At 47.5% G+C, this 16757-nt stretch overlaps 9 non-coding genes and 2 pseudogenes across 9 annotated transcripts; all 11 read right to left on the reverse strand.

Moving 5' to 3' along the window:
* Nucleotides 1–3229: 3229 nt before the first annotated feature.
* Nucleotides 3230–3307, reverse strand: LOC141186049 (U2 spliceosomal RNA; annotated as a pseudogene).
* Nucleotides 3308–4427: 1120 nt separating this feature from the next.
* On the reverse strand, nt 4428–4618 carry LOC141185238 (U2 spliceosomal RNA). The gene has a single exon (XR_012259919.1). It is a non-coding gene; the product is annotated as a U2 spliceosomal RNA (small nuclear RNA).
* A 1121-nt stretch (nt 4619–5739) lies between these two features.
* LOC141187145 (U2 spliceosomal RNA) lies at nt 5740–5930 on the reverse strand. The gene has a single exon (XR_012261358.1). It is a non-coding gene; the product is annotated as a U2 spliceosomal RNA (small nuclear RNA).
* Nucleotides 5931–7054: 1124 nt separating this feature from the next.
* Nucleotides 7055–7245, reverse strand: LOC141187146 (U2 spliceosomal RNA). The gene has a single exon (XR_012261359.1). It is a non-coding gene; the product is annotated as a U2 spliceosomal RNA (small nuclear RNA).
* A 1121-nt stretch (nt 7246–8366) lies between these two features.
* On the reverse strand, nt 8367–8557 carry LOC141187147 (U2 spliceosomal RNA). Its single transcript, XR_012261360.1, has one exon. It is a non-coding gene; the product is annotated as a U2 spliceosomal RNA (small nuclear RNA).
* A 1119-nt stretch (nt 8558–9676) lies between these two features.
* LOC141184290 (U2 spliceosomal RNA) lies at nt 9677–9867 on the reverse strand. The gene has a single exon (XR_012259059.1). It is a non-coding gene; the product is annotated as a U2 spliceosomal RNA (small nuclear RNA).
* A 1120-nt stretch (nt 9868–10987) lies between these two features.
* Nucleotides 10988–11178, reverse strand: LOC141184292 (U2 spliceosomal RNA). The gene has a single exon (XR_012259061.1). It is a non-coding gene; the product is annotated as a U2 spliceosomal RNA (small nuclear RNA).
* Nucleotides 11179–12299: 1121 nt separating this feature from the next.
* On the reverse strand, nt 12300–12490 carry LOC141187148 (U2 spliceosomal RNA). The gene has a single exon (XR_012261361.1). It is a non-coding gene; the product is annotated as a U2 spliceosomal RNA (small nuclear RNA).
* A 1123-nt stretch (nt 12491–13613) lies between these two features.
* On the reverse strand, nt 13614–13804 carry LOC141187149 (U2 spliceosomal RNA). Its single transcript, XR_012261362.1, has one exon. It is a non-coding gene; the product is annotated as a U2 spliceosomal RNA (small nuclear RNA).
* A 1116-nt stretch (nt 13805–14920) lies between these two features.
* LOC141187150 (U2 spliceosomal RNA) lies at nt 14921–15111 on the reverse strand. The gene has a single exon (XR_012261363.1). It is a non-coding gene; the product is annotated as a U2 spliceosomal RNA (small nuclear RNA).
* A 1119-nt stretch (nt 15112–16230) lies between these two features.
* Nucleotides 16231–16410, reverse strand: LOC141185813 (U2 spliceosomal RNA; annotated as a pseudogene).
* Nucleotides 16411–16757: the final 347 nt, after the last annotated feature.

Genomic DNA, 16757 nt, shown 5'->3' on the forward strand with positions numbered 1-16757 from the left:
CTGCCGTGCCTGCAGGATCAAGATGGTTAGTGATACCTGACAGGAAGTTATCAGCAGCGTCGGGGTCGGTAGTCTTGTGGGAGTAGAGTTCGCTGTAGAAGTCGCTGACGACCCTCATCACGTCCTCCTTCCCACGTCGCATGTTTCCGCTCTCGTCTCGCAGCTCGTTCAGGGGCGTGTGACCGGCATGAAGTTTCCTGAAAAAGAATGAGTTACATTTCTCACCCTTCTCCAGATTCTCCACTTTGGAACGGAAGACGATTCGCTTGGACTCCTCCTCAAAGTGCCTTTTCAGGCTCTTCTTGGTCTCCTCCAGCTCCTCCCTCACGTCCCAGCCACAGTGAAGAAGGTCCTGCAGCGACCGCAGCTCGCGCTGCAGCCCTCTGAAGTCCCTCCTCTTCTCACACGCCTGTTGTCGACCCTTGGCCTGAAAGAAACAGCGAAACTCAAGTTTAACATATTCCCACCAATCAGAGACTGTTTGGAAGCTACCCTTGTAGGACTGCCACATTGCGTAGGCTGCTCTCAGCTCCTCCACGACTTCATCCTGAGCCAGCAGAGCACAATTCAGCTTCCAGGAGCCGGGGCCGGACGGAAAACCGTCGCCGAGGACACCTTGTAAGTGAATGGCTCTGTGGTCGGAGAAGAAGCAGGGGACCATCGAGTGCCTACTCTGCCTGACTGCCCGAGAGGTGAACACAAAGTCAATCCTGGAGCGGAGTGAGCCATCCGGTCGGCTCCACGAATAGTTCGTGGAGCCTCTCCCCATGGAGCCCACCACGTCCTGAAGAGAGGCCTCGGTTACCATCTCGATGAGCAGCTTGGACGTGATGTCCAACTTGGCAGATGTGCCAGAACTACGACCATCCTCCTCGATGGGGCAGTTGAAATCCCCGGCCATCACTAAGGTCCTGGTGGTGGCAAGCTGAAGCCGCAGGGTCTGGAAAAGCTCCAAACGCTCATTCTTCAGTGGGGACGCATACACGTTGATGAACCTGACAGGTTCTCCCGCCCAGTTGCCATCTACAACAAGAGCCCTGCCGCAGATGAGCTCCTGGACGGACTCAAGCGTGAATGCGCCCCCCCTGATCAGAATTGCGACCCCTGCAGACTTGCAGTCACCCCCACCGGACCAGTAGGATTGACCGTGGGACCACTCCCTGGCCAGATGTTTGAAGGACCTAGAGGAGGGAAGGGAACATTCCTGCAACATATAAACATCACACAACTGGGAAGTAAGGAAGGCATAAATAGTCTGACGTCTGAACTTGTCCTTGATGCTCCTGACATTAATGGAAAATAAGTTAATATTAGCCATCATGTAGGGAAAAAAGAAAAAGTTAGCGCAGGCAATACACCTTAGTTACCACTCCGGTCGGGTGGTCCCTCGTCGGTGTTGACTGCTGGTGACGGGATCACCAGCAGGCCCTCTTCCTCCATCTGGTCAAGCAGCGCGGCCTCGATCTCGGCGACCACCAGTTCCTCCTCTTCTGGCTCGGCCACCAGGGTCTCAACCATGTGCTCCATCTCTTCTGGCTCAGGGAGGGTATCCTCCTTTTCGCCTACGAAATCCAGAATCTTCTTTTTGGAGGATTCAGTAGCAGGGCTGTCCTCCACCTTCCTCTTTCCCCGGGTTGGAACTGGGGAGACAAGAAGGGGAAAATCCTCCTCGGAATAGATAGCGGCAGGTGGAGGAAAGGTTAATTCCACCACTACCATGGTCTGAGGAGGGAGAGTGGCTGCCGGGGCAGGGGAAAGGACACCTGCTGAGGAGTAGGGGAAGGAGGAAGAGGAAGTGGAATCCTCAGCAGGGGTGGCCGGGGTGGGGGGGGATTGGACGGGGGTGGCAGGGGGAGGGATCGAGAGAGGGGTGACAGAACTCTTACCCTCCTTTGACTTTTTCTTCTGCTTCGGAGCTGCTGGGACCGTCGCTGGGACTTTGGCCACCGACTCCTTGACCGCTTTGGCCTTGGTCGTCTCGGCCTTGGCCGCTGGGGCCTTGGTCGTCGCGTCCTTGACCTTCACAGGCCTGGTCGTCGGGGCCTTGTCCTCCGGAGCTGGGGTCGTCGCAACCACCGATGCCCAGGATCTCTCACGCTTGGGGCAATCCTTGTACAGATGAGCCGCCAGCCCACACAGGTTGCAGGACGTCTTCTTCGGGCAGTCCTTCGAGCTGTGTCCCGTCACTCGACAAATCCTGCAGGCATCCTCCTTGCAGTCCTTCATCTCGTGGCCGTTCTTGCCGCATCTCCTGCAGTTCCGCGGCATGTCCGGGTAATAGATGAGGCCGTAGGAGTTGCCCAGGGAGAATGTCGGGGGCAGGTGCCGAAGTCCGTCTGAGTACGCCAGGTCCCTGTGAAGTCTAACAGTCACCGACCACTTACCTGTCCAGAAGCCGAGTCCATTCAGGATGTGAGAGGGTTCCTTCACAACCAAACAGAAGCGTCTCAGGAAGGTACAGATGTCTTGGCCTGGGGTGTGCGGGTTGCGCATGGAGACCGTGATCCTCCTTTCGTCCCTCTGGATAGGGCAGCTACCTGTAAAGGCAGAGAAAGAATTATCCGATCCTTTTGCGCTTACCATTTCCCAGAACCTCCTGCAGGTGTTCACAGTGGCGAAGGTGACGAAGAAGATCCCCGTCAAGAAGGTCTGGATGCTGAGGGTGTCCGACCTGGAGAAGCCTCGATCCAGCAGCATCTTCTGGCAGAACACGTCCGAGGACATGTCCGGCACCCTCCCATCCACTTCCTTCAGCTTCAGGGCCACCGTCTGCCGCATCCATGGCTCCAGGGCTGGAGCTTCGTGGCGGGGCTTCTGGGGTCCCTTCTGCTGGCCAGTCGTGGAGGCAGAGTCCTTGGGGTCAGAATCGGCTCCTGGCTGGGCCCTCCTGGCTGTCCCCTGCTCCAGGCTCTTCTTTTCGGCCTTCCTCGCAGCGCTTGCCATGGCTTTCCTCCTGCAGTTACTTCTTGGAGCTGGATCTGGAGCTCTTCCCGAAATGGGTGGAGCTATGCAGATTCTTCTCCCGTCTTGTTCTGGACAAATTCCCCGAAAGGTCTTTGTCTCGATGATTTTCTTACTCAAAGATTCCACAGGACAGCCCGATTCTTCTCCGAGTCTTCGTCTTCTTCTGGATTCTTTAGAGCTTCTTCCTCCCACCGATATCCGCCTTCCTTCTCCGATGTCAGCTGCGCTCCGAAGCTCTTCTCCTTCCGAGTTCGATCGCTCTCGTCAAGTGTAGATCGTAGCTCTTGTGTTCTTAAAAGAACAGATACTACACTTGATCTTAGCCAAAAGGCCGAGAAGCGATAACCAGAATTGGTTTCCGACTACGGTGCCACCCAAGGATTCTGAAAAGTCCATTTGTGGAGATGGCCACCTGGACTCCCGTTAAGAAGACATGCTGTCAACCTCTAGATCCCTCACATGCCTGCACTTTTCGGCTTGCTGCTGCTGCAATCCACGCGTTTTAGATCTGCATAACTCCACCTCTTTTAGCACAGTACCCTCAACCCCCGGCTGTTCCCACCCGCCTCAACACCGTTGGAAGGGAGGAGAACCAATTAAGGCGGGGGGGGGGTGGAACGAGCAGCTGTCTACCCTTAGCAGGAGGGTTGCTGATTAATTACCTCTCCTGCTGCTGCTGCTGCTGGCTGTCCAGCAGCAGACTGAAGGTGGCTGCTGCTGTGCGCAGGTATATAAAGGCTCAGAGCATATTATGACACGCGCAGCCAGCGTTCCATTGCCACATTCCGTCTACTGCAGGCGGGATACCTGGATGGCTGAATGTCACTGAGAAGCTCACAGAGACCGCCATAAGCAACAGTTTAAAAGAATGCCACAGACTAATCAACCAAACTTTTTGGGTTGGTTTCTCTTTTATAGTCTGCAGGCATTAAATGAAAGAAGTCAGTGTTCCAGCAGAGGGAGACAACGTTTCAGAAAAGGCATTGTAGCAAACCAAAAAAGAAATTTTAAGCGCAGCAGAGTAACCAGCTCACATACCTGTTAGCTCAGGTGAGTTTAAAAGGCTGCTGTTGATAACAAGGGCATTTGCTAAATAGATGGTGTGTGTGCAACAATATACTGAAAGGTCAATTATATTGTGCAGCTTATCTCACCACCTGTAGTTATTTAGGTGAAAGCTCCAAAACGCTTGCCTAATATGTCTGTTTATCCAAAAGGAAGTATAGAGGGAGAGCTAGATAGATAGCATTGCATTACATTACATTACATGGCAATGCAATGCACAGTTGCTGAAGTTGAACCAAAATGAGCTTGTCATCTGGCTTCTGCAACTTTTAACATGAAAAATCCAATGAGGAGAAGAAAAGCAAAGCCAAAGAGTCCATCCCAAAATCCGACAAACAAGCAAAATGAACAAAAAGCATTGAATTCAATTCTTTCTGATTTTAGAAACTGCATTAAAGAAGGGGTGCACCGGTCCTGGAGATACTGCAATACCAGGTCAATGCGTGGAATGCACAGAGCAAGCTCTTTTTCCATCTCCCTGTTCTAAAAATCCATTTAATATATGGTCCCCAGATAGGGGACGTATCAGATATTAAACTGATAAGAACAGATACTACACTTGATCTTAGCCAAAAGGCCGAGAAGCGATAACCAGAATTGGTTTCCGACTACGGTGCCACCGAAGGATTCTGAAAAGTCCATTTGTGGAGATGGCCACCTGGACTCCCGTTAAGAAGACATGCTGTCAACCTCTAGATCCCTCACATGCCTGCACTTTTCGGCTTGCTGCTGCTGCAATCCACGCGTTTTAGATCTGCATAACTCCACCTCTTTTAGCACAGTACCCTCAACCCCCGGCTGTTCCCACCCGCCTCAACACCGTTGGAAGGGAGGAGAACCAATTAAGGCGGGGGGGGGGGTGGAACGAGCAGCTGTCTACCCTTAGCAGGAGGGTTGCTGATTAATTACCTCTCCTGCTGCTGCTGCTGCTGGCTGTCCAGCAGCAGACTGAAGGTGGCTGCTGCTGTGCGCAGGTATATAAAGGCTCAGAGCCTATTATGACACGCGCAGCCAGCGTTTCATTGCCACATTCCGTCTACTGCAGGCGGGATACCTGGATGGCTGAATGTCACTGAGAAGCTCACAGAGACCGCCATAAGCAACAGTTTAAAAGAATGCCACAGACTAATCAACCAAACTTTTTGGGTTGGTTTCTCTTTTATAGTCTGCAGGCATTAAATGAAAGAAGTCAGTGTTCCAGCAGAGGGAGACAACGTTTCAGAAAAGGCATTGTAGCAAACCAAAAAAGAAATTTTAAGCGCAGCAGAGTAACCAGCTCACATACCTGTTAGCTCAGGTGAGTTTAAAAGGCTGCTGTTGATAACAAGGGCATTTGCTAAATAGATGGTGTGTGTGCAACAATATACTGAAAGGTCAATTATATTGTGCAGCTTATCTCACCACCTGTAGTTATTTAGGTGAAAGCTCCAAAATGCTTGCCTAATATGTCTGTTTATCCAAAAGGAAGTATAGAGGGAGAGCTAGATAGATAGCATTGCATTACATTACATTACATGGCAATGCAATGCACAGTTGCTGAAGTTGAACCAAAATGAGCTTGTCATCTGGCTTCTGCAACTTTTAACATGAAAAATCCAATGAGGAGAAGAAAAGCAAAGCCAAAGAGTCCATCCCAAAATCCGACAAACAAGCAAAATGAACAAAAAGCATTGAATTCAATTCTTTCTGATTTTAGAAACTGCATTAAAGAAGGGGTGCACCGGTCCTGGAGATACTGCAATACCAGGTCAATGCGTGGAGTGGACAGAGCAAGCTCTTTTTCCATCTCCCTGTTCTAAAAATCCATTTAATATATGGTCCCCAGATAGGGGACGTATCAGATATTAAACTGATAAGAACAGATACTACACTTGATCTTAGCCAAAAGGCCGAGAAGCGATAACCAGAATTGGTTTCCGACTACGGTGCCACCCAAGGATTCTGAAAAGTCCATTTGTGGAGATGGCCACCTGGACTCCCGTTAAGAAGACATGCTGTCAACCTCTAGATCCCTCACATGCCTGCACTTTTCGGCTTGCTGCTGCTGCAATCCACGCGTTTTAGATCTGCATAACTCCACCTCTTTTAGCACAGTACCCTCAACCCCCGGCTGTTCCCACCCGCCTCAACACCGTTGGAAGGGAGGAGAACCAATTAAGGCGGGGGGGGGTGGAACGAGCAGCTGTCTACCCTTAGCAGGAGGGTTGCTGATTAATTACCTCTCCTGCTGCTGCTGCTGCTGGCTGTCCAGCAGCAGACTGAAGGTGGCTGCTGCTGTGCGCAGGTATATAAAGGCTCAGAGCCTATTATGACACGCGCAGCCAGCGTTCCATTGCCACATTCCGTCTACTGCAGGCGGGATACCTGGATGGCTGAATGTCACTGAGAAGCTCACAGAGACCGCCATAAGCAACAGTTTAAAAGAATGCCACAGACTAATCAACCAAACTTTTTGGGTTGGTTTCTCTTTTATAGTCTGCAGGCATTAAATGAAAGAAGTCAGTGTTCCAGCAGAGGGAGACAACGTTTCAGAAAAGGCATTGTAGCAAACCAAAAAAGAAATTTTAAGCGCAGCAGAGTAACCAGCTCACATACCTGTTAGCTCAGGTGAGTTTAAAAGGCTGCTGTTGATAACAAGGGCATTTGCTAAATAGATGGTGTGTGTGCAACAATATACTGAAAGGTCAATTATATTGTGCAGCTTATCTCACCACCTGTAGTTATTTAGGTGAAAGCTCCAAAATGCTTGCCTAATATGTCTGTTTATCCAAAAGGAAGTATAGAGGGAGAGCTAGATAGATAGCATTGCATTACATTACATTACATTACATGGCAATGCAATGCACAGTTGCTGAAGTTGAACCAAAATGAGCTTGTCATCTGGCTTCTGCAACTTTTAACATGAAAAATCCAATGAGGAGAAGAAAAGCAAAGCCAAAGAGTCCATCCCAAAATCCGACAAACAAGCAAAATGAACAAAAAGCATTGAATTCAATTCTTTCTGATTTTAGAAACTGCATTAAAGAAGGGGTGCACCGGTCCTGGAGATACTGCAATACCAGGTCAATGCGTGGAGTGGACAGAGCAAGCTCTTTTTCCATCTCCCTGTTCTAAAAATCCATTTAATATATGGTCCCCAGATAGGGGACGTATCAGATATTAAACTGATAAGAACAGATACTACACTTGATCTTAGCCAAAAGGCCGAGAAGCGATAACCAGAATTGGTTTCCGACTACGGTGCCACCCAAGGATTCTGAAAAGTCCATTTGTGGAGATGGCCACCTGGACTCCCGTTAAGAAGACATGCTGTCAACCTCTAGATCCCTCACATGCCTGCACTTTTCGGCTTGCTGCTGCTGCAATCCACGCGTTTTAGATCTGCATAACTCCACCTCTTTTAGCACAGTACCCTCAACCCCCGGCTGTTCCCACCCGCCTCAACACCGTTGGAAGGGAGGAGAACCAATTAAGGCGGGGGGGGGGGTGGAACGAGCAGCTGTCTACCCTTAGCAGGAGGGTTGCTGATTAATTACCTCTCCTGCTGCTGCTGCTGCTGGCTGTCCAGCAGCAGACTGAAGGTGGCTGCTGCTGTGCGCAGGTATATAAAGGCTCAGAGCCTATTATGACACGCGCAGCCAGCGTTCCATTGCCACATTCCGTCTACTGCAGGCGGGATACCTGGATGGCTGAATGTCACTGAGAAGCTCACAGAGACCGCCATAAGCAACAGTTTAAAAGAATGCCACAGACTAATCAACCAAACTTTTTGGGTTGGTTTCTCTTTTATAGTCTGCAGGCATTAAATGAAAGAAGTCAGTGTTCCAGCAGAGGGAGACAACGTTTCAGAAAAGGCATTGTAGCAAACCAAAAAAGAAATTTTAAGCGCAGCAGAGTAACCAGCTCACATACCTGTTAGCTCAGGTGAGTTTAAAAGGCTGCTGTTGATAACAAGGGCATTTGCTAAATAGATGGTGTGTGTGCAACAATATACTGAAAGGTCAATTATATTGTGCAGCTTATCTCACCACCTGTAGTTATTTAGGTGAAAGCTCCAAAATGCTTGCCTAATATGTCTGTTTATCCAAAAGGAAGTATAGAGGGAGAGCTAGATAGATAGCATTGCATTACATTACATTACATGGCAATGCAATGCACAGTTGCTGAAGTTGAACCAAAATGAGCTTGTCATCTGGCTTCTGCAACTTTTAACATGAAAAATCCAATGAGGAGAAGAAAAGCAAAGCCAAAGAGTCCATCCCAAAATCCGACAAACAAGCAAAATGAACAAAAAGCATTGAATTCAATTCTTTCTGATTTTAGAAACTGCATTAAAGAAGGGGTGCACCGGTCCTGGAGATACTGCAATACCAGGTCAATGCGTGGAGTGGACAGAGCAAGCTCTTTTTCCATCTCCCTGTTCTAAAAATCCATTTAATATATGGTCCCCAGATAGGGGACGTATCAGATATTAAACTGATAAGAACAGATACTACACTTGATCTTAGCCAAAAGGCCGAGAAGCGATAACCAGAATTGGTTTCCGACTACGGTGCCACCCAAGGATTCTGAAAAGTCCATTTGTGGAGATGGCCACCTGGACTCCCGTTAAGAAGACATGCTGTCAACCTCTAGATCCCTCACATGCCTGCACTTTTCGGCTTGCTGCTGCTGCAATCCACGCGTTTTAGATCTGCATAACTCCACCTCTTTTAGCACAGTACCCTCAACCCTCGGCTGTTCCCACCCGCCTCAACACCGTTGGAAGGGAGGAGAACCAATTAAGGCGGGGGGGGGTGGAACGAGCAGCTGTCTACCCTTAGCAGGAGGGTTGCTGATTAATTACCTCTCCTGCTGCTGCTGCTGCTGGCTGTCCAGCAGCAGACTGAAGGTGGCTGCTGCTGTGCGCAGGTATATAAAGGCTCAGAGCCTATTATGACATGCGCAGCCAGCGTTCCATTGCCACATTCCGTCTACTGCAGGCGGGATACCTGGATGGCTGAATGTCACTGAGAAGCTCACAGAGACCGCCATAAGCAACAGTTTAAAAGAATGCCACAGACTAATCAACCAAACTTTTTGGGTTGGTTTCTCTTTTATAGTCTGCAGGCATTAAATGAAAGAAGTCAGTGTTCCAGCAGAGGGAGACAACGTTTCAGAAAAGGCATTGTAGCAAACCAAAAAAGAAATTTTAAGCGCAGCAGAGTAACCAGCTCACATACCTGTTAGCTCAGGTGAGTTTAAAAGGCTGCTGTTGATAACAAGGGCATTTGCTAAATAGATGGTGTGTGTGCAACAATATACTGAAAGGTCAATTATATTGTGCAGCTTATCTCACCACCTGTAGTTATTTAGGTGAAAGCTCCAAAATGCTTGCCTAATATGTCTGTTTATCCAAAAGGAAGTATAGAGGGAGAGCTAGATAGATAGCATTGCATTACATTACATTACATGGCAATGCAATGCACAGTTGCTGAAGTTGAACCAAAATGAGCTTGTCATCTGGCTTCTGCAACTTTTAACATGAAAAATCCAATGAGGAGAAGAAAAGCAAAGCCAAAGAGTCCATCCCAAAATCCGACAAACAAGCAAAATGAACAAAAAGCATTGAATTCAATTCTTTCTGATTTTAGAAACTGCATTAAAGAAGGGGTGCACCGGTCCTGGAGATACTGAAATACCAGGTCAATGCGTGGAGTGGACAGAGCAAGCTCTTTTTCCATCTCCCTGTTCTAAAAATCCATTTAATATATGGTCCCCAGATAGGGGACGTATCAGATATTAAACTGATAAGAACAGATACTACACTTGATCTTAGCCAAAAGGCCGAGAAGCGATAACCAGAATTGGTTTCCGACTACGGTGCCACCCAAGGATTCTGAAAAGTCCATTTGTGGAGATGGCCACCTGGACTCCCGTTAAGAAGACATGCTGTCAACCTCTAGATCCCTCACATGCCTGCACTTTTCGGCTTGCTGCTGCTGCAATCCACGCGTTTTAGATCTGCATAACTTCACCTCTTTTAGCACAGTACCCTCAACCCCCGGCTGTTCCCACCCGCCTCAACACCGTTGGAAGGGAGGAGAACCAATTAAGGCGGGGGGGGGGTGGAACGAGCAGCTGTCTACCCTTAGCAGGAGGGTTGCTGATTAATTACCTCTCCTGCTGCTGCTGCTGCTGGCTGTCCAGCAGCAGACTGAAGGTGGCTGCTGCTGTGCGCAGGTATATAAAGGCTCAGAGCCTATTATGACACGCGCAGCCAGCGTTCCATTGCCACATTCCGTCTACTGCAGGCGGGATACCTGGATGGCTGAATGTCACTGAGAAGCTCACAGAGACCGCCATAAGCAACAGTTTAAAAGAATGCCACAGACTAATCAACCAAACTTTTTGGGTTGGTTTCTCTTTTATAGTCTGCAGGCATTAAATGAAAGAAGTCAGTGTTCCAGCAGAGGGAGACAACGTTTCAGAAAAGGCATTGTAGCAAACCAAAAAAGAAATTTTAAGCGCAGCAGAGTAACCAGCTCACATACCTGTTAGCTCAGGTGAGTTTAAAAGGCTGCTGTTGATAACAAGGGCATTTGCTAAATAGATGGTGTGTGTGCAACAATATACTGAAAGGTCAATTATATTGTGCAGCTTATCTCACCACCTGTAGTTATTTAGGTGAAAGCTCCAAAATGCTTGCCTAATATGTCTGTTTATCCAAAAGGAAGTATAGAGGGAGAGCTAGATAGATAGCATTGCATTACATTACATTACATGGCAATGCAATGCACAGTTGCTGAAGTTGAACCAAAATGAGCTTGTCATCTGGCTTCTGCAACTTTTAACATGAAAAATCCAATGAGGAGAAGAAAAGCAAAGCCAAAGAGTCCATCCCAAAATCCGACAAACAAGCAAAATGAACAAAAAGCATTGAATTCAATTCTTTCTGATTTTAGAAACTGCATTAAAGAAGGGGTGCACCGGTCCTGGAGATACTGAAATACCAGGTCAATGCGTGGAGTGGACAGAGCAAGCTCTTTTTCCATCTCCCTGTTCTAAAAATCCATTTAATATATGGTCCCCAGATAGGGGACGTATCAGATATTAAACTGATAAGAACAGATACTACACTTGATCTTAGCCAAAAGGCCGAGAAGCGATAACCAGAATTGGTTTCCGACTACGGTGCCACCCAAGGATTCTGAAAAGTCCATTTGTGGAGATGGCCACCTGGACTCCCGTTAAGAAGACATGCTGTCAACCTCTAGATCCCTCACATGCCTGCACTTTTCGGCTTGCTGCTGCTGCAATCCACGCGTTTTAGATCTGCATAACTCCACCTCTTTTAGCACAGTACCCTCAACCCCTGGCTGTTCCCACCCGCCTCAACACCGTTGGAAGGGAGGAGAACCAATTAAGGCGGGGGGGGGGGTGGAACGAGCAGCTGTCTACCCTTAGCAGGAGGGTTGCTGATTAATTACCTCTCCTGCTGCTGCTGCTGCTGGCTGTCCAGCAGCAGACTGAAGGTGGCTGCTGCTGTGCGCAGGTATATAAAGGCTCAGAGCCTATTATGACACGCGCAGCCAGCGTTCCATTGCCACATTCCGTCTACTGCAGGCGGGATACCTGGATGGCTGAATGTCACTGAGAACCTCACAGAGACCGCCATAAGCAACAGTTTAAAAGAATGCCACAGACTAATCAACCAAACTTTTTGGGTTGGTTTCTCTTTTATAGTCTGCAGGCATTAAATGAAAGAAGTCAGTGTTCCAGCAGAGGGAGACAACGTTTCAGAAAAGGCATTGTAGCAAACCAAAAAAGAAATTTTAAGCGCAGCAGAGTAACCAGCTCACATACCTGTTAGCTCAGGTGAGTTTAAAAGGCTGCTGTTGATAACAAGGGCATTTGCTAAATAGATGGTGTGTGTGCAACAATATACTGAAAGGTCAATTATATTGTGCAGCTTATCTCACCACCTGTAGTTATTTAGGTGAAAGCTCCAAAATGCTTGCCTAATATGTCTGTTTATCCAAAAGGAAGTATAGAGGGAGAGCTAGATAGATAGCATTGCATTACATTACATTACATGGCAATGCAATGCACAGTTGCTGAAGTTGAACCAAAATGAGCTTGTCATCTGGCTTCTGCAACTTTTAACATGAAAAATCCAATGAGGAGAAGAAAAGCAAAGCCAAAGAGTCCATCCCAAAATCCGACAAACAAGCAAAATGAACAAAAAGCATTGAATTCAATTCTTTCTGATTTTAGAAACTGCATTAAAGAAGGGGTGCACCGGTCCTGGAGATACTGCAATACCAGGTCAATGCGTGGAGTGGACAGAGCAAGCTCTTTTTCCATCTCCCTGTTCTAAAAATCCATTTAATATATGGTCCCCAGATAGGGGACGTATCAGATATTAAACTGATAAGAACAGATACTACACTTGATCTTAGCCAAAAGGCCGAGAAGCGATAACCAGAATTGGTTTCCGACTACGGTGCCACCCAAGGATTCTGAAAAGTCCATTTGTGGAGATGGCCACCTGGACTCCCGTTAAGAAGACATGCTGTCAACCTCTAGATCCCTCACATGCCTGCACTTTTCGGCTTGCTGCTGCTGCAATCCACGCGTTTTAGATCTGCATAACCCCACCTCTTTTAGCACAGTACCCTCAACCCCCGGCTGTTCCCACCCGCCTCAACACCGTTGGAAGGGAGGAGAACCAATTAAGGCGGGGGGGGGGGGGTGGAACGAGCAGCTGTCTACCCTTAGCAGGAGGGTTGCTGATTAATTACCTCTCCTGCTGCTGCTGCTGCTGGCTGTCCAGCAGCAGACTGAAGGTGGCTGCTGCTGTGCGCAGGTATATAAAGGCTCAGAGCCTATTATGACACGCGCAGCCAGCGTTCCATTGCCACATTCCGTCTACTGCAGGCGGGATACCTGGATGGCTGAATGTCACTGAGAAGCTCACAGAGACCGCCATAAGCAACAGTTTAAAAGAATGCCACAGACTAATCAACCAAACTTTTTGGTTTGGTTTCTCTTTTATAGTCTGCAGGCATTAAATGAAAGAAGTCAGTGTTCCAGCAGAGGGAGACAACGTTTCAGAAAAGGCATTGTAGCAAACCAAAAAAGAAATTTTAAGCGCAGCAGAGTAACCAGCTCACATACCTGTTAGCTCAGGTGAGTTTAAAAGGCTGCTGTTGATAACAAGGGCATTTGCTAAATAGATGGTGTGTGTGCATCAATATACTGAAAGGTCAATTATATTGTGCAGCTTATCTCACCACCTGTAGTTATTTAGGTGAAAGCTCCAAAATGCTTGCCTAATATGTCTGTTTATCCAAAAGGAAGTATAGAGGGAGAGCTAGATAGATAGCATTGCATTACATTACATTACATGGCAATGCAATGCACAGTTGCTGAAGTTGAACCAAAATGAGCTTGTCATCTGGCTTCTGCAACTTTTAACATGAAAAATCCAATGAGGAGAAGAAAAGCAAAGCCAAAGAGTCCATCCCAAAATCCGACAAACAATCAAAATGAACAAAAAGCATTGAATTCAATTCTTTCTGATTTTAGAAACTGCATTAAAGAAGGGGTGCACCGGTCCTGGAGATACTGCAATACCAGGTCAATGCGTGGAGTGGACAGAGCAAGCTCTTTTTCCATCTCCCTGTTCTAAAAATCCATTTAATATATGGTCCCCAGATAGGGGACGTATCAGATATTAAACTGATAAGAACAGATACTACACTTGATCTTAGCCAAAAGGCCGAGAAGCGATAACCAGAATTGGTTTCCGACTACGGTGCCACCCAAGGATTCTGAAAAGTCCATTTGTGGAGATGGCCACCTGGACTCCCGTTAAGAAGACATGCTGTCAACCTCTAGATCCCTCACATGCCTGCACTTTTCGGCTTGCTGCTGCTGCAATCCACGCGTTTTAGATCTGCATAACTCCACCTCTTTTAGCACAGTACCCTCAACCCCCGGCTGTTCCCACCCGCCTCAACACCGTTGGAAGGGAGGAGAACCAATTAAGGCGGGAGGGGGGGTGGAACGAGCAGCTGTCTACCCTTAGCAGGAGGGTTGCTGATTAATTACCTCTCCTGCTGCTGCTGCTGCTGGCTGTCCAGCAGCAGACTGAAGGTGGCTGCTGCTGTGCGCAGGTATATAAAGGCTCAGAGCCTATTATGACACGCGCAGCCAGCGTTCCATTGCCACATTCCGTCTACTGCAGGCGGGATACCTGGATGGCTGAATGTCACTGAGAAGCTCACAGAGACCGCCATAAGCAACAGTTTAAAAGAATGCCACAGACTAATCAACCAAACTTTTTGGGTTGGTTTCTCTTTTATAGTCTGCAGGCATTAAATGAAAGAAGTCAGTGTTCCAGCAGAGGGAGACAACGTTTCAGAAAAGGCATTGTAGCAAACCAAAAAAGAAATTTTAAGCGCAGCAGAGTAACCAGCTCACATACCTGTTAGCTCAGGTGAGTTTAAAAGGCTGCTGTTGATAACAAGGGCATTTGCTAAATAGATGGTGTGTGTGCAACAATATACTGAAAGGTCAATTATATTGTGCAGCTTATCTCACCACCTGTAGTTATTTAGGTGAAAGCTCCAAAATGCTTGCCTAATATGTCTGTTTATCCAAAAGGAAGTATAGAGGGAGAGCTAGATAGATAGCATTGCATTACATTACATGGCAATGCAATGCACAGTTGCTGAAGTTGAACCAAAATGAGCTTGTCATCTGGCTTCTGCAACTTTTAACATGAAAAATCCAATGAGGAGAAGAAAAGCAAAGCCAAAGAGTCCATCCCAAAATCCGACAAACAAGCAAAATGAACAAAAAGCATTGAATTCAATTCTTTCTGATTTTAGAAACTGCATTAAAGAAGGGGTGCACCGGTCCTGGAGATACTGCAATACCAGGTCAATGCGTGGAGTGGACAGAGCAAGCTCTTTTTCCATCTCCCTGTTCTAAAAATCCATTTAATATATGGTCCCCAGATAGGGGACGTATCAGATATTAAACTGATAAGAACAGATACTACACTTGATCTTAGCCAAAAGGCCGAGAAGCGATAACCAGAATTGGTTTCCGACTACGGTGCCACCCAAGGATTCTGAAAAGTCCATTTGTGGAGATGGCCACCTGGACTCCCGTTAAGAAGACATGCTGTCAACCTCTAGATCCCTCACATGCCTGCACTTTTCGGCTTGCTGCTGCTGCAATCCACGCGTTTTAGATCTGCATAACTCCACCTCTTTTAGCACAGTACCCTCAACCCCCGGCTGTTCCCACCCGCCTCAACACCGTTGGAAGGGAGGAGAACCAATTAAGGCGGGGAGGGGTGGAACGAGCAGCTGTCTACCCTTAGCAGGAGGGTTGCTGATTAATTACCTCTCCTGCTGCTGCTGCTGCTGGCTGTCCAGCAGCAGACTGAAGGTGGCTGCTGCTGTGCGCAGGTATATAAAGGCTCAGAGCCTATTATGACACGCGCAGCCAGCGTTCCATTGCCACATTCCGTCTACTGCAGGCGGGATACCTGGATGGCTGAATGTCACTGAGAAGCTCACAGAGACCGCCATAAGCAACAGTTTAAAAGAATGCCACAGACTAATCAACCAAACTTTTTGGGTTGGTTTCTCTTTTATAGTCTGCAGGCATTAAATGAAAGAAGTCAGTGTTCCAGCAGAGGGAGACAACGTTTCAGAAAAGGCATTGTAGCAAACCAAAAAAGAAATTTTAAGCGCAGCAGAGTAACCAGCTCACATACCTGTTAGCTCAGGTGAGTTTAAAAGGCTGCTGTTGATAACAAGGGCATTTGCTAAATAGATGGTGTGTGTGCAACAATATACTGAAAGGTCAATTATATTGTGCAGCTTATCTCACCACCTGTAGTTATTTAGGTGAAAGCTCCAAAATGCTTGCCTAATATGTCTGTTTATCCAAAAGGAAGTATAGAGGGAGAGCTAGATAGATAGCATTGCATTACATTACATTACATGGCAATGCAATGCACAGTTGCTGAAGTTGAACCAAAATGAGCTTGTCATCTGGCTTCTGCAACTTTTAACATGAAAAATCCAATGAGGAGAAGAAAAGCAAAGCCAAAGAGTCCATCCCAAAATCCGACAAACAAGCAAAATGAACAAAAAGCATTGAATTCAATTCTTTCTGATTTTAGAAACTGCATTAAAGAAGGGGTGCACCGGTCCTGGAGATACTGCAATACCAGGTCAATGCGTGGAGTGGACAGAGCAAGCTCTTTTTCCATCTCCCTGTTCTAAAAATCCATTTAATATATGGTCCCCAGATAGGGGACGTATCAGATATTAAACTGATAAGAACAGATTTTTTCTATCGAAAGCCCGAATTCGTGTACAAAACCCGAGTGCGCTTAAAAAAGTGACAAGTGCCACAAAAAAAAGTGCACTAGGATGCTGGTCTTCTTGAAACCCTCTCCAAAAGGAGAAGGGTCCCCCAAACCATTCCCCGTCCCTCCGAGCCAGAAGGCCACAGCGAGGAACAGGGACAAATAGCCACCTCCAGCCGGAGCCAGAGGCGACCCAATCTTACCCCCAATACCTGCCCGAGTTCTCACCCGAGCAAGGCACTGGGAGCCAAAGACTGTGCTCCCCTCCCGGAAGAGGGGAGCCAACAACGCTCTCCTCCCGATAGAGGAGAGCCAGTGGGGTTCAGGGGGGAGCGGAACCTGATGGCCACAC

Source organism: Phyllobates terribilis, unplaced genomic scaffold (genome assembly GCF_046119375.1).
Source record: "Phyllobates terribilis strain yellow unplaced genomic scaffold, ASM4611937v1 Scaffold_40__1_contigs__length_11209783, whole genome shotgun sequence".
Lineage (NCBI taxonomy): Eukaryota > Metazoa > Chordata > Amphibia > Anura > Dendrobatidae > Phyllobates > Phyllobates terribilis.